General features: G+C 32.7%; 1 protein-coding gene across 3 annotated transcripts in view; it reads right to left on the bottom strand.

Annotated features, from left to right (window-relative positions):
* LOC143223476 (zinc finger CCCH domain-containing protein 15 homolog) overlaps positions 1-17985 on the bottom strand; it is a 282471-nt gene that overhangs the window by 171236 nt on the left and 93250 nt on the right. The window lies entirely within an intron of this gene.

Below are 17985 nucleotides of genomic sequence, written 5' to 3' on the forward strand. Positions count from 1 at the left end.
CCTTTATTTATAAAGCAACTTAAAATATATAGTACATAATTTTAAAGTGAATTTTGGTATCACAGAATTGATTCTTTCAGTTATTGTGTAAAGTTACTAGGTCATATGGTATATATAGTATATATATTCCATATATACTATGGTATATATTTATAAACGTTTCTATTATGTTTAATAGCATTTCATATACATATAGTATACTACTATACACACCCACCCACACAGTGACAGCTGTCAATCACAAAACTTACGTGCTTTATGGGGTAATTCAGCATCTTGAGCTGAGCACATAGTATCATATATTGATAAAGGTTAGCATTGCATGTATGTTTCCATGGTAACTCATTTTCTCTTTGTATTATGTCCATACTTTACAGTACATTATTTGTTGTTTACATTTTGAAGCCCCATTTTTAACACTGCATTAATACAAATACATCACGTAACTTTATATTTAATTTATTCAGTAATCAGGAGCTAAATGAACTATTTCGGTTTTCAAATGGTCTGTTTTTATTTGTTCTGAAATCACTATTGAGTCATAACGTTAGAACATTTAATGAAATATTGAGAAAAATACCTAATATAGGCTAAAGATATCCTAGATTTTAGCTACTAAGTCTAATTTAATATTCAATGATTTGGTTAAGCTTTATTTAACCATAATTTCTGCTCTATTGTTTAGTACAATAGCATATTGTCTGTTTCTGATTTCTATCATTATCATAGCAAAAAACACAGCACCCCAGTGGCACAGCTGTATGTCTGAGGACTTATACTGCTAGAAATCTAGTTTTGATACCTATGGTGGGCAGAACACAGGTAGCCCCTTTTGCAATAACATAGTATTTACTTAATAACAGGCCTAAGTTTAGTCATATCATGCTTATTTCTTCACTTATTATAAGAATTTTAAAAAAAAGCTAAATAAATAATATTTTTGAATGGGATAAATTAAGTTATGTATATGATATCGAGGTTAAAGTATATAAACTACAAAAAATAATAAACAAAAAATATAAAGTATTTTATAAAGCATGGAAAACTTTTGCATGGTGGAAGGAAAATAAAATACAGAGTCATATGGGTTGATTCTTTGAAAAGTAACCTAACCTGGACCCTTATGCTGGACAGCATAGCAGAAACATTAATTATAAAGTGAGTTTGTGATTCAAATTCAGAAACATAAAGCAATGATACTGGAATGTTGCACTTCAGTTTATCAGAAACTCAAGAAGTGGCTCAAAATTTAATGACTGGTACACACCATGCAGTGTTGGAAGTAAACTTGAATATGTTTGCTGGTGATGATAACCAGAAGTCAGACAATGAAAGTAGTGATAATGGTGGAAATAAAAAGCCATCAGGCCCATCACTATCTTTGGCCAAAAATCATTCAGAATCATCAGAATGTGCATCAGTCCCAAATCAACCAATCCTTGGGAAATATAACCCAATGTATTTTTGCAAGGAAACTACTTAGAGGTACTTCAATCTTGAATAGTTCAAGATTTATCCTTGTTTAAGTTATAGAATCTATGCAGTTGTGTAGTCATTAAAAGATATCTTAAAAATAAGTGATTTGTTGTTATGAAATAGCCAGGACAATAACCTGGTATCAATCAGACTGAAAAATTGTGAGCAGAGTTAAACCAATTAACAGAAGATAGCAGGTTCATCATGGAAGATGAACTCTTTGAAGTACTGAAAGAAGAATGGCAGTTACCTGGGAATGTCTGCACAAACTCTGAAAGCATGCCACATCAATGTGAAGCAGTATTGAAATCCAAGGGAATGCTGACTAAATATTAACTTGTGAAATTGGTTTGTGTTATTTTGAGTTCCATTTTGACATTTGATTATTGCAGAGAAACATGTTTGATCATGTTGTATGCTAATTGGAATAAAGATCTAAAACTACAGCGAAAAGCACAACACTTTTGTGAGAAAATGTAAGTAAAATAATGAAAAGTTCAGTTGTTTACAAGAGCCAGTTTAAAATGAGGATTTGAGATCGTATTTGAAAAAAACTCATCAAGTGTATTCTGAAAACATATAGTTTTACATATTTTTCTATTATATAATAAAAATTAACAACATTGTTGACATTTTTGTCCACTCCTTATATACTGAAATACCTTAAAGAAACTTCAAATGATCTTATGGAACACCTCATCTCACAATAGGTATGTAAAAAGCCAGGGCAGATGATGTAAGTGTTTTCCATTGTCTTGGCCCATTTCAGATTTTGGATAAGTATCCTCTGAAGTACACCTAGTAACTAGTAGGATCCTGTACTAAGTTAGTTGTGGAGGGAAAAGATATAAGAATACTTATGTGTTTAATGTCAGAAATGGACTGAATGGTGACTATGGCCAAAAGTCAACACCTCTCTGGAGATGAGACAGCCAGGTGTTGAAGAAAATGGTCAACAAAGGTATGTGGGTAGTTCTCATGCCAGCCTGGAAAATGTGTAAGATGTTGAATCAGGTGAAAGTTCAGTTTAGGGGAAGGTAAGGGAAAACTTAAAATGCTGTTGGAGCAATTAGTCATCAAGCAAGATCTTCCTGTGGAGAACAAGAAGGAAGGATTAGTAGGTAAAGTGGATCCCTATATTGGTTACATTAGTTGAAAAATGCCCACTATAAGGGACACCTGTGTAGTGTCAAATGGAATGAGGGTTTCCAGATAACCTGTGGGCCTCAAAAGAATTGTTTTGAATGTGGAAGCAGATTAGAAACTTTTGCAACCAGATTCCCAAAGTTGTATGAGCAAATCAGAGACAATTGGGCATTATTGAAGAAAGTCTTCAGGTGAATGAGATATTGGTTTGGAGGAAGAAAGAACTTGGATACCTTGAGAAGCCACCCTAAATGAGCAGTTTCATAAAATAGAAGGTGTATGTTCACAGGACTATGTGTGGGGATGGTCAAGAAGAAGTCTGTTGTCCATGTAGAAAAGAAATCTCTAAAGAATGGTAAAGCATTTTAATTATAAAATGGAAAGAGAAGAGATACCTAAAAATAAGGTAGTGAGAAGGCTCAAAATCAGTAAAATTGGGTACAAGGCAGAGAAATTGATGTACATTAAAAAGCACTAAAGTACTATCACTTATCTATGAGATACCACACTTGTGACATGCATCCAGTTTGATTGTTTTATTTATTTGCTTCTATGCACATATATTTTTAAACGAACAAATTCTGCTTATGAATAGATTTCAGCATACCTAAATGATAGCATTAGTATTTGTGAATTTTGTCAATTTTTCTTATCATAATACTGCATTGTAATTTTCCAGGAAAGTGGAAATATTAAAAGAAGATAAATATAAAGCGAGTTTGACTTAGTAACTTGAATACAAGTGTGTGTTTTTTTTTCAAGTACTGTTTCTCAACCTGTTTTTCAGTTTCTGATGCAGCCTTCTATGTCTCACCTATGAGAGATCATAAACTTATGATCTAAATATGTAATGAAAGTTCTTTTTGTTTTTAACTTTATAAGCCATATTGTCTATTTTTCAACAGTTTTGCATGCAGGTGACAAAACTACCAAATCTTGACAATATTTACCATTATGTCCTTAATTTTCTTTAAAGCTTTCAAAAAGAGTACTTCATAATTTCATTCTTCATTTGAATTATGATATTGTTATTTGATATGAGAAGGAAATATTGTGGAACAAAATGAGGTAAACTTAGTTAAAGCATATTTATATATCAAGTCTAGTTTAACTGAGACAACACTGTGTTTAGCCTGAGCACCTACTTTAATGTGAAAAGAAAATCACTGAAAAAAGTACCAGTACAACACATTAATAAATTCTTTTCATTAACAATTATAAAAAATTGTTTGTAAATTTTGTGTTGGGAAAAGGTTATTCATATTACACATCAATAACCATAAAAACAGTGAAACTGCACTTTTGAAGAACTAAAACGAAAAGATGAGGGAATCCTCAGTAGCTGCAACACTTTAAATTATTTTGGGCATGATTAGAGTAAATTAATCTTTGAGACCTTTTTTTCATTTTTATTAGCTATATTTTTGTGCACCAGCAATACTGAGGATAGGGTGTGTTACACCCGATTTGATTTTATTACTCATCAGTATCTCTCTCAGCCTATCCTCAAAGTAAAATTCTTTGAGGAAAGATTAGACTAAATTAACTTATGAGTCTTTGGGCATGATCAGCATACCAATCAAAAAGGTTTAATCTCCTGAGTTCAAAACTGTAATTAAATCTCATACAATCAAAATCCTAGATAGCAGTAGGGTGTGGGAAAGTTAAACAGATGGGGGGAACTGTACTACACTGACAAAATGTTATTTCCCAACTATACTTAGGGAAATGGTCACACTCAGGAGGTATCCTCCAATTTTTACCATCCCATGCTAGGAATTGGCAAGTGGCAAGGGCTTCAATGCTTTATGAGGAAAAAAGCAATCAAATGATAGAGGTATTGTGAAAAAAACGTGTGAGGGGTTGGCTGTATGCTAACCTGAACAGTCTTCTCCAATAGACGATGAATGAGTTAGGTGCAAAATGTGTTGGGAAGACACCTGTAAATGCCAACATACTTTATTCAATGCAAAATACATTAAATTGATAAGTTGTTGGACTAATATTGTAAGAATAACAGGAGAAAGACCTTGAGTGGCTGTAGGAGCCCACAGAAAGAAAAGAGAGGACTGGGAACCGTAAAAAGGAAGAAGGGCCAAATAACAGCAGACTGCATGAACAGGACAGGTGAGGTGACTGGTATACAAACTGGAATGAAGAAGAAAATGGAAGGAAGAGTTGTATAGGTAAATGTACTATCAATCTATTTGCAACATATATTTGTATATATGGCTGAAGAAGAATGTTATGGAAAGGAGAAGGAAAAGCAGAGGAAACCATGATTGGGCCAGCAAAGAGTCCCAAATGAGGGACTTAATTCAAAGTGGAGATGAACAGAGAGGTAAGCACAAAGGAAGAGATTTGACCATGCCTGGCTGATGCATTCATAGCCAGTGCTAATACATGCAGAATAGGAGACCTGAATAGAGAAAGATTAGCATTGTTATATGTGCAAAGGCATCAGTGTGTGAAGTGCACAGATGAGTGCAGAGCCATGAAAACAAGAGGTTTGAGGAACTGCTTTAGAAAAAGAATTCCAAGTGAGATTCCATTGATCATGTAGAGTCCACACTAAAAGATTCACCTGAGCATAATTCCAGGAAGTCCAAGTCCCCAATAGGTAGACAACCTCTTGCATGTGGCAAAGATTTTGGAACAATGGGGAATCTACAAAACATGAAAGGATACACACTAGAGAGAAACCATACAGTTATGTAGTTTGTGGCAAAGAATTTGGAATATTGGGTAACCTTTAGAAAACATGAAAGGGTACATGCTGGTGAAAAACCATATAGTTGTGTTGTGTGTGGCAAATTTTTTAGAACAAAAAGTGACCTTAAAAAACATGAAAGGATACACACTGGAGAGAAACCATATAGTAGTTTAGTGTGTGGCAAAACATTTATAACAACCAGTGAACTGAAGAGTCATGAGGTAGTACATACTAATGAAAAACCATACATTTGTGTAGTTTGTGGTAAAGAGTTTGGAATAATGGGTAACCTAAAAACACATAATAGAATTCACACTCGAGAAAAACCATTCAGTTGTATAGTGTGTGGAATATATTTTAGAAGCAATGGTATTTTACAAAATCACAAGAAGATGCATGCTAAAGAGAAACAATGCAATTTTCCAGTATAAAGTGGAATATTTGTAACAAGCTGTAAATTGGCAATCCATAAGGGATCTACACCAGCAGGAAAATATCACATTATTGATACAAGTTACTGATTATTGAAAATGGGGATAATTTTATAGATAGGCCTTTTCTTCTCAGTGTGAGGACAGATATTCACTAAGAGGAAACTGTAAATTCATTGATAGAGCTAATTGTCACACCTTTATGTAGTGTGAGGTACAAGCTGAAAGCAACAGTGGGCTAAAGCACTGAAAGGTATCTGTAGAGAAGCAGTCCAGGTAGGAAGTTAGTAGTTATGTCTTTATAGAGATTATTCATTTAAAAAAGAATGAAGAATGAAATTAAGCTACAATTTATCACACACGTTTCATAAAATTGTGAGAGAAATATTCCCAAATATGGATGTTGCAGTGTAATATAAAACCCTTGTAATAATTAAGTTAGGAGATGAAATATCCATGTGATTGTCAATATTATTTCATAATTTGTGTATTGTTACACATTTAATGTTATTATATATGTAAATCATGTTAATATTAAATATATTTAATTTTTGCTTATTTTCCATTTTTATTTAAGGAATCTGGAACATTTTATAACAGCTAACCTAATTTCAAATTATTTCGTTGGTTCATATGCCATATTAAATAGATATGTTGTTGTAGAACCTCACAGTGTTTTTACAGAAAGGAGTTTAATCTAATTCAGTATTTGCATACACTTGTTACCACTTTTAGTTCAGGAATCACCTGGGATATAATGAACTTCTGCTTGTAGTTCAGAAATGCTTCTATAGTTAACCTCAGAGCTATTATGCCTAATATCAAATAAATAAAATCAGAACCTTCTGAAATGTACTGTACAGCTAATCAACCATTTTTCTGTATTAACTTTTACTGCAGGTGTTTTTATTTAATATATTTGGAAACTGCTTATCGAAATATGAACTGCACTGTGTATATGGGTACATATTATCTGGAGAATGTACAATATGAAATATTTAATATCCTCCTCTATGTTTAAGTGTTTAGGTATTCCTTCCATTTTAAAAGTTCCCTTTGTTTTGTCATAAAGTGACAACTGTTAGGTGTTTGTCGTGAATAAGTGTGTGACATAGGTCTATTCAGTTAAATATTCTTACCAGCAAAACCAATCAAATTAACCATCAGCTAATGTTAGCTGTACTAGCTGGCATGGTGAAGCTCTACATACACTTTAAATGGAAACTGTCATCTGGTTACTGAAACCAAAGTTACTTGCAAGAAATTTATGCATGCAAACTTTACTTGGAACCATTGGCTCATTAATATTTATTTTAAAAACAACAAATATTATTTCACTTTCTTTAACAACAAATACCACTCTACTCCTGCTTGTCTTAATGTATTAGGTCCAACTAACTTTCAACTCAGTACTGAATACACAGTAAAACAAACAGACAACTCTACAAGATCAGAGTATCAACTAATATTGGTAGCAATACTTAAAACCTACCTTTGACTTAATGCTTACATAAGCAGTTACCATTTTCTGAGTTTCTTTTCAATTACTTTGTAGGTCTGGGAGTTTCCTGATAAAAACAGTGCCAGTTTATGTTTATAAATATCAGCCCTTATAATGAATACTATTTTTAGTTTTAAACTTCATAGAAAATGATCTGATCAACAAACAATTACAGAAAGTATGGAGAATAAATTTAATAACCCACTACCAACGAAAATGTATTGGTGATTAAACACTGTATACGGTGTAAAACATGGCACATATTTAATTTTAGTACCATATCATTAAGTGAAATAAATACCAACTATAATTTCAAAATCAATATGTAAGATTTCTCTTAATGCTATTGTAATTACAGATGTAAGCTGATAAATGAGACATTAACTTCAAAATTAGATTTCACTTTAAAAAAAACAGGAAAAGAAAAAGTTAAAGAAGAAATTTAGGAAAATTGTGTTAGTTTTGTGATGTAAAGTAAAATAGTTTGGTTCAATGTTTTACTGTTCATTTGTAGTAATGATCTTTAAAGTTACTGACAATACTTGGTATAGCATGTAGTTTGAAATAATCATTTTTTTAATTACATTATTAAATGCTATTAAATCTGAAACATATTTATAATGCATCACATGTTGCATGAACTGGTTTTTATAGGATATTTTTAATATTTTGTGATTCAGTTTTAAATGAGTGGAGAATAAATTTCGTTTTTTCAGTACAATGTGCTGTTCAAAATAACATTGAGTTTTTCTTAATATTTTAAACCATTTCCTAAACTTGCTTTTGTATTTTTACTAAAAAAAATATTTTTTCTATCCACATGAAACAATAAAAGAGCATGATATGCCCAGTGGGAAAAGATTCTAAATGGTAGCAGATTTAATTTACATAAATATTTGTACTAAGGTATTAAAACACCCTAAAAGCATGCATAAAACAGTTGACTAAAAAAACAGCCCTGTCTTTTGTTTCTGTTTTTGTATATTTGGATAAATCTCAGAAACAAACAAACAAAAAGGAACTTTCTTGACTTCTTCAAAGTTTATTGCTGATGCTTGTGCCAATGTTACCAAGAGCTGTGAAAGTTTTCTGCACCATTCTGAAAACTAAAGATAATAAAATAAATTATGTCATCATATATAATTTATCAAACCAGAATTATAAACCAATTTTTACAAGAATTTCAAAAGTAAATTTATACTACTATTAAAAACAAATAATTGGCTTTAAATGAGATAAATAATATGTTTTCATCATAACCCTGCAAATATTATTTGCAAATAAACTAAATAAAATTTATAATAATTACAATTAACTTTCTTAACGTGGTTTCAACCATAAATGTACTGGAACCGCGAAAGTGATTCCTACGTAAGAATAAGTCCAGGTGAAACTGGTAGCCTGTATATCTAAATACAAAGCACGCATGCTAGGACATCGACAAAAACTAGCCAAAGGGACAGCAGAAAGCTCTTTATTACTTAAAATAAAACCGACTCAAAATTTCGACTAATCTTCCTTGGTATAATTGAAGAAAACGGCTTGCAAAAACATCAGTTTTCTTTATCTCCAATCTTCCTTTACGTCAACTGTAACTCGTAATCCATTGTGTACCTACTTCCAGCCTGCACACCATATATTTCATTGCTCCACGAAATGTACCTATCAAACATAGAGCCTAGGTGTTTTACGTTATATTACTTACAGTCCAGAATATATGCAAATAATACAGGTTTAATATTGCTCAGTACGAACATCAACTGATAGATGGCTCGGGTTGTGTTACTAATTTATCAGGTTGGACGTGTTTCGAAACATCCGAGTTGAGTTTTATATTCACTGTTAAAAAATTTTGCACGTGTAGAAAGCTTTTTCATCGACTTCTTATGTTACGTATTACAACTTGTTCTAGACGAGCTTTCAGTTTATTACGTAATATATTAAAATTTTGAATTGCTTGAAACCGAGTTAAATGATAATTTAGATTTAGAAGTTAAATAAATATCGATATGTATCCAATTTATGATACTTGCAAGATTGATATACACAGTTTTCTTTGTTAATACATATATATTCTTAATATACAAACAATATGACAATTCACAATAATGGTTACTACAAATTATGATCTATTTACAAACTAGTCTGAAACTTTCTTGTTATTTTATCGAGGGTTCGCGATAAACGAATCAGTTTTGAGTTGATGTAGGCACAATTCACTTAACAGGGAACCAGCTAGCTCTATATTCTTATTTCTTCGCTGAGTTATTACACCACTTATTTTATGTAATGTTTTCGTAAAAATACTAATGTTTGATTTCAACTCGCTAAAATTAAACGGTTTGTAATGTTCGAAATCTATAATAGTTCTTAATCAAATATCTGTAGTTCACGATCAATAAGCGTTATATTAATCACAGTTACAGCTTTCGAGGTTTATAACATCCTAACTACAGAATCCAATAATATATACTATCTCTTGGCGCGTTGCGTTGATTATATTTATAGGCCTGAGAAGAGTTTTTAAGACATTTCAGTTTTCCCAACAATAAACGTGATATACCAGTGTTTACGTACATCCACGAATCTTCTTGATTCTTACTCTCGAGAAATTTCTACAATTTTAGTTGGAAGGCGGGAATTTCGCAATAAAGACTTAACAGTACAGATTGTGTACATATCTAAATATAAATTTAACTTAAACAAACATCGATATTAAAACAGATATATGGTAGCAAATCCGTGACACTTGACAGTTCAACTTAAAACAATATGAATACCAAGTCCGAGAAAGTCGTTGTGTTGAATCTCTTATCGCACATTTCTGATTGTGTCTGGATAAAAATTACATAATAGATTTCACTTTATTGTCCACATTTTTAGAAACACCCTTTCCTCAAGATGTAATGTTCTACATCAGCTTAGCTATTAGAAACATAAAATACAGTAACTTGAAATGTGATGTTCTCTTCAACCTCTCAGAATTCCAAAAGATAGTTCAGGTCTGCGATGGTTTTTATTGTCACGAATTGTTCTAATAATTCCTGTATACTGAATTCGAAAATATCTTTTTCCCTATCACAAATAGATTTTTCGCAACACTTCATAAGTACTTTTACATAAGTGAATCATTTTCATTGAAATCAGGCCACGTTTTGTTATGCTTAATATATTTACTACAAGTGGCTATAGATTTCTCAAGACCATTCACGACGTGAGAGTCTTATCGATCATTTACAACCCGCAGGAATACATTGGTAGTATATAAAGAATTAACAGGCCACATTTCAAGATTTGGTACAAAAATCTCGAACTTTTTAATAAGGTCAAATACAAAGAACATGGTTAGCTGTTTGTGGAGACTTAAAAGTCCTTTACATGTTGTTGGGTTAACAATGCGGTTATACAAAATTTCCGTGTTTTCATGTAAATTGGACATCAGAATATGAGATCAACACTCGATAAAAGAGCAATGGCCAAGCAGGGTTAGCTTGATACCAAGATCGAAAAGCATTGCATGTGAAGGTTTGGTTGACACAAAGAAAGTCCTATTACCGCAATTTCACATAAAACTGGGCTTGATTAAGCGATTTTTATATGTAAAAACGGCTCGTTTGGGTTGAGAAACCTTTTTACGTGGAGGAGTGAACAACGTTTCGACCTTCTTCGGTGAACCTGACGATGACCGAAGAAGATCGAAACGTTGTTCCTCCTCTTATAAAAAACTTTCTCAACCCAAACGAGTCGTTTTTACATATATATTTCTCTACAAGTGGGTTTTCTCGACATCACTGATTAAGCGATTTGTAAAGGTTTCAGACCACAATAAGGATTGTTTCAAATATCTATGTGGGCAGTTTTCAACTTTTCAGAAACGAAACTTAAAGAAGGAATTTTTGTTGGCTCACAGATTAGTAAATTGATTTTCAATGAACAATTCGAAAGGACAATGAGGAAATTCGAAAAAGAAGTGTGGATTGCCTTTAATGATGTTATTAACATTTTTTAAGGATTCAAATAAATTAAAATATTGTGAATAAAAAACTTGATAAATTCAAAGAGCTCAGTTGTGATATCAGCTTGAAAGGTCATTTCTTATGCTCACATATTGACTACTTTCCTGAAAATATCAGTGTCGTCAGCGAAAACAAAGAAGAAGGATTTCATCAAGATATCAAGGAAGTATAGAGGAGATATTAGGGAAGATGGACGCATCAGCATAATGGTTGGTTACTGCTGGTCATTGAAACCAGATGTTCATTTTGATAAACGAAATAATATTTTGATCTAAGTAAGAGTGTTTTTCCTTCCAGATTTGCCAAAAATCCTTACGCGACAGAAGAAAAAAGGAATATTATTTACGAAATCTGTGAAGCTGAATTATGGATAATCCGTTATTAAAATAAAAACAACTTTTATGAAGTTTAAAATTCGCAAGCATATGTAATTAAATACGATAGGATTTGGCCAGTGGTTAAGGCGCTCGAATCGTAATCTGAGGGTCACGAGTTCGGAATTCCCATTGCCCCAAACATGCCCTTTCAGCCGTGGTGGCGTTATGATGTGAGAGTCAATCCCACTATTCGTTGGTAAAAAAGAGTAGCCCAAGAGTTGGCGATGGGTGGTGATGACTAGTTGCCTTCCCTCTTGTCTTACACTATAACATTAGGGACGGCTAGCACAGATAGCTCTCGTGTAGCTTTGCGCGAAATTCCAAAACAAACAAATGCTATCAGACTATTGCAGTTTAGGGCTGGAACTGTACAAATACAGCGGAAGAAACAAGAACTAAGATTATGGGTTTCCAAGATAGCTTATTCACACAAAGCTTTGAATGATAGTGAAGAATTATTATCTATTTTGTCTCACATTTAAAATATTAACAGAAAACTGTGGTTTAATTTAAACAGTACAATCATTCTACAACATACAACATTAGAAGTAAACTATTTTTTTAGATTAAACAATACGATCATTCTACAGCACACACCACTACTACTCATGCTAAATATCTATTAAAGGTGTGACGATACAATATGACTAGGCTCGGCATGGTCAGGTGGTTAAGGCACTTGATTCCTAATCCGAGCGTCGCAGGTTCGAAACCCAAACATCCTCGTCCTTTCAACCATGTTATAAGTGATGGTCAATCCCACGCTTCGTTGGTAAAAAAGTATCCCAATGATCTTCCAGTGTAACTACACTGGGATAATCAGTTATGCGACGGATTTTGAGTGACTTGAGCAGAAGACATAGGCAAGTCATTAGCGATATGTAATGGTGAATGAAAAAGTGGACATAAAAGTAGGAGTCGTTTTTTTTTTTCTTGTGATAGGAGGAGACTGACGTCCAAGTCCTCTGCAATGGATATTCCTGTTTGGCGCAACTTTCTACGACGAAATCTACTGCGGTGTGAAAAGGTTGTGTACTCAGAAATATAAGTATATCTTTATATTAGGAACATGAAACTATTCTAATGTAATTTCTAACTAATTTAGGAATTTAATTAATACACTAATGGTGTAGCACATTAATTTTTGAAAAGGTCTATTCCACTTCCGAGTAAATTTTGCAGTATATTTATGTATTTGAAAAGACAAAGGATGTGACATTAATAATACTAAGTCACCTACTTAGTAAGTAATATATCCTTAATATAACGCATAATGTTAATTTCTACCCGTGGAAATAAAATTAAACACACTTTAGGAAAAGTATACAGCAAACCTACTCCACCAAGGAACAATGTAACAGTTGCGCAGTAAGTGACACAGAACGAAACGGGAAGTTAGTCCACAAGGTTAATGTTATACAATTATCTAATTTATTAACTCTTTCACAATATTAATACCTTAACACCAGCTAGAAAGAGTTTGTGTCAGTTTCATACAGTTGTGTAGCAAGGATTTTCAGCGCCCGGGGACAAAGTCAGTTTTCGCGCACCCTCGTGACAAAATGTAAGTCATAATTCCTAATTATGTGACACCAAATTGCCCCCAAAATCAACGTAAGGGTGAGATAGGATTTTAATATAACTGAAAATTTGTTGTTGAAGTAAACATTGGAATAAATAAATGGTAAACAAAACCATAACAACATTAAGATATAATTCACTATCTCGTATTACAAGAGCGTATATTCGGATAGCAAAATGTTTCAGTTAGTGTGCACGTCTTGACCCTCAAGCAACAACTAATTTAAAAACACATTTAAACGAAAAATAGGAAAAATTAGTCGTTCGTGATTAATTTTGTTACAAATAGAAAAAATAGAATTAATAACTGATTTTTCATAAAAAATATTTCATAAAAAACACAAGAATCAGTTTTTCTGCAATGAGTTCATATTTATTTTAGATTACATAACGTAATATGTTCAGTGAAGTTAATTATTCAGTAAATGTACAGTTAATGATATCAAATACAAGAGTCTTACTTATAATAACATTATATTGAACGTCTTCTAGCTGCTTCAGTACATCTAGAGAAAGGAATTAGGTATATTGTTTTATTTTTATTCTATGACGTATTTATTTATAAATATCAACTCCACTATCATATCAGTTATCGTTTTTAAAACACATAATCATTTAATATGTTATATAAGAGGGTGAAACCAAGTTACCTTCTTTTAATAAAATTTTCACAACCTTTGCATATAAAGAACTGTAAATATATTATATTTACATAATTTTGAATATTCTAATCGGCAAGTAATATGACGAGAACAAACAATATAAAGTCACAGTATAATGCGATACCATTGCAACAATAACCACTTTTGGGAAGGGTATGTAACAGTTTTTTACAACTCAAAATATTCATACTTATATCATAAAGACGTGTTGTGAGATGGGAATATCCCTTGTAGTGAATGGCATTGAAAAACAAGGGAATATGGATCAACTTGAGACACCAGGGCTATCCAGAAACGGACATTCAGTTAGTATCTTGTCATAGTATCTTGCTGCACCTTGTAACAGATGAGAATCCATTAACACAAAGGCCAGTAGAAAAAGTTGTCCACCTTCTCGAAGCAACAATAACTTGTGTAATTAAGAAGGATCTCTGCCTAAAAACAAGTCCAACATAGTATGGACTCACCAAGATAAGGTTTCCTATACTACCTCCTATTAAACTGTTGCACACCTCCAGCAGCTGAAGAATGAAACAGGTACTCATAACATTCCATATACAAATTTAGTGATCAATTAAGAAAAATAACAAACTATTGATATTTATGCCATCGTGCTGTTGAAATGGCCTCGAGAAAAACATTTTTTGTACATTTGACGTACAGGGTGGAACAAAATTATTTTTCCCATTTTAAAATCTAACACACGTATGTGCGATACACGATGTTCTTTACATACCCCCAAAGAAATAAATCTAGTACAGTGATGTTTTGTGAATACGAAGGACATGGAACTGGCCCACTCTCACCAATCCATCGCAACTAGTACTTCTGTACATATAACAAACATCACGGAGGTAAAAACCGGTATAATGAATGATATCACCATTGTAACTGTGAACATGTTGCAATGAAGGTGACTCAAATATCGGTTAGACATGCTGAAAGCCACTAATGGTGCCTACCTTGAAGTTTACTGACATATCAATAAAATCTGCTTGACGTGAGTTACAAGACGTTGAAAACTGCATGACTGTATTTCTGTGGTTATTTAATTATTAAAATTTGAAAGAGGAAATATAATTTTGGGCCACACTGTATTATGGAAAGTCTTCAGGAAGGAGTGGTGTGCTTTGGAAATTAAAGTCTTACAGCAGAGCCTTTTGCAATAGAAACTACTCTGCAGAACTAATGTTAAAAAGAAAGGTATTCAGACAGGGCATGACAACATGAGCTGCAGCCCCCTTCCGGACAGACCCCCGCTAGTACAGCGGTATGTCTACAGATTTAAAACACTATAGTAAGGAGTTCGATTACCCTCGGTGGGCTCAGCAGATAGCACGATGTGGCTCTGCTATAAGAAAACACAAACACATAGTGACGGACAACTGGACAATACAAAAACTAAATTTTATCTTGGTAATCATTTTATGAAATCAACTTGCAACTTCGATCTGTTATATTAAGTAATTTGATTGTGGTACCACTTCTGTAATTTAATAATAATAAGCAACATAACAAAGTAATAGTTAAGTGCAATTTCCAAGTATAAAATTCATATCATGTTATTACGGAATGATTATTACGTTACAAATTTTTCTTAGTCAAAATTTAAAACTGAAGTAGCTCTAAAAGTAAGTTCCTCGGTAAACTTTAAAACACTAATATTTGTAATAATTAATTATTCATCCTCTGTTATAGTAAGTTTGTAAATACACCATTAGCTCAATGTGGAAATTATATTTAAGGTTAAAAAAAGAGCATGTGTAATTTCTGTCCACATTTCCTTATTTTTATCTTAAACGTTTCTACTTTACATTCATCTTCAAGCTTAGTTTTCTCTTTACGTTCTTGGGAATGTCTTGATCTTGGTTTCTGGATACATCTGCATCTTCTTCACCAACATCTGGTGAAAAAACTCAAATCATGAATGAGATAATCTGTATAACTCTTTATAAAGTTTTAAACTTATCTGTGAAATGTAATGATCAAACAGTATTCGAAATTAAATGGAAATATTATATTTAATCTTTATCTGTATATGTGCAGCCAAATTTAGACCTTGTCACCAGTTTTTGAGAAAATTGAAGTGGATAATCACCACAGTTAAGGGAATGAAAATAAATATTATGGAACGTATGTAATTTTGTACCAGTGCTGGTATCTTGTATTCTCTAAATCTCTGCAAAATAGAAGTGTAACTTTATTTTAATTAGCTGTGATAAAAAAGTTAAAGTTCCTTTTACATATACGCTACATAAACACTTCATATCGAAATAAAGGTATTCTTCGCCTTACCCGACAGAAAGTAAAACACTTGTATATTTTTTTTTGCTAAATACATCAATACTTGAAGGTGCCCCCCAGTGGCGGACTTACAACGCTAGAAACCGTCTTTTGATACCCATGGTAAGCAGACCCTATACAGCTCTTTGTGTAGTTTTGTGCTTAACTTCTAAGAAATATGAATTAAATAAACGATTAAGATGAGAACTATGCAAATAAATAAATAAACTGTCTACCTCTCTGAAGAAACAAGTAAAACTTACGTTTTCAGGGAAGATCCATTGGTTTCACTCAATTCTAAAGTTGTTGGTAGTTCAAAACATATTACTACTTATAGTTATGATTACTTTTCAATCCCTTTTTAACTTTCACCGTACACAGATATTGTGTGTGCAATGTTTTGATATTTTAATTAATGAAACTGACTTGCCTTGCCCATATTTAGATCACTGTTTCTCATCTGTATTTGATAGATGATCCCCGGATTCTGGCTTTGAGCTTCAATATTCTCTTTATCTCTACAAGGATGAAAAAAAATGCTTAATGTTTTTTGGTGCATTTCGTCATAATTAATAAAAAAAATAACGTCTATCTGTTAGATACCTCAAGGGTTCAAAGAATATGTTGACTCAGCGCAAACAGTTCGTGTTTCCCTTTGAAAACCTGAAGAGTGATTTAAAAATCATTATATAACGCAGGCACAGTTTTACTGAAAAACATTCTTTGTTGGAAGTTCTTTTAAATTATAATGATAAATAATTTTATACTGTTTTATCACTGTGAGGAGTAAGATCTCGTTCAGTTGAAATCTAACGTCCTTCTTCGTTCAAACTACCTCTGCAGAACCTTACTGCACGAACATCTTTTTAGCCTCATTATAGACTTAATTACAAACATTTAGAAAAAATCCAGTTGTGTTTAATATGAAAGTAAACATTTTCTTTGAAGAGTCAACAACAAAAATTTCTTCAGTTTATAATTAAAACAAAAACACGTAATATTACGTTTACAATTCTATACAAATTGAAGAAATCCTTGTATAGGGTCAGGTTCACCTTTTCTCTTTCGGGCACGATGGTGGTTAGTGATGCTTTTGTTAATGCTTCTCGGCGAGTTGAAAAATGATAAGGTTTTCAAAATTGATAGTATGCTTTACTAAACTGCTGGGAAAAGTAACGTAACTTGAGTGGGCCACAGTGAAAATTTGGGAGACCATGGCCCACTCTGCCTGTCCACGTGGAAGTAAAATTACTAAAACTTGGTTTTCCAGTTCAATTTCTGCAACGTCCGTGTTATTTCCAATAATTAATTTTGTTCCATTATGATCATACGTTACGATATATATGCTTTTATTTTGTCTGCATGGGGCTTAAAAGGCGACACCCATCTACCTTAAAACTACGAAATATTAATACATATTACATAGCTAGCAAGCAGGCGTTTTGGAGGCTGTAGGTCCGGGCTCAGAAAAGGCTTATTATAAAAAAAAATCCGCCTTCATTTTTCCTTTTTTGAAAATGCTTAATTCTACCAAATCTGTTTATTTCTGAAGAAAAAGATTTTTTGTGTCACGTGTGGAGGCCTAACGTGCGATGTAAAGTTCAGAGATTTAATAAGTTTGCCACCATATAGTGTGATTAAGAGTAGCCTCGTTCTGACCTAGTATATTTGCATACAATTTGAAATGCAACTATATAGATCTAAGAGAGGCTAGACTTAGTCACGCTAATCAAATGATAGCCCTCGGCCAATCAACATATTTACACTCCATACCTTTACGACGCTTTAGCCAGGCTCCT

Source organism: Tachypleus tridentatus, chromosome 8 (assembly GCF_004210375.1).
Source record: "Tachypleus tridentatus isolate NWPU-2018 chromosome 8, ASM421037v1, whole genome shotgun sequence".
NCBI lineage: Eukaryota > Metazoa > Arthropoda > Merostomata > Xiphosura > Limulidae > Tachypleus > Tachypleus tridentatus.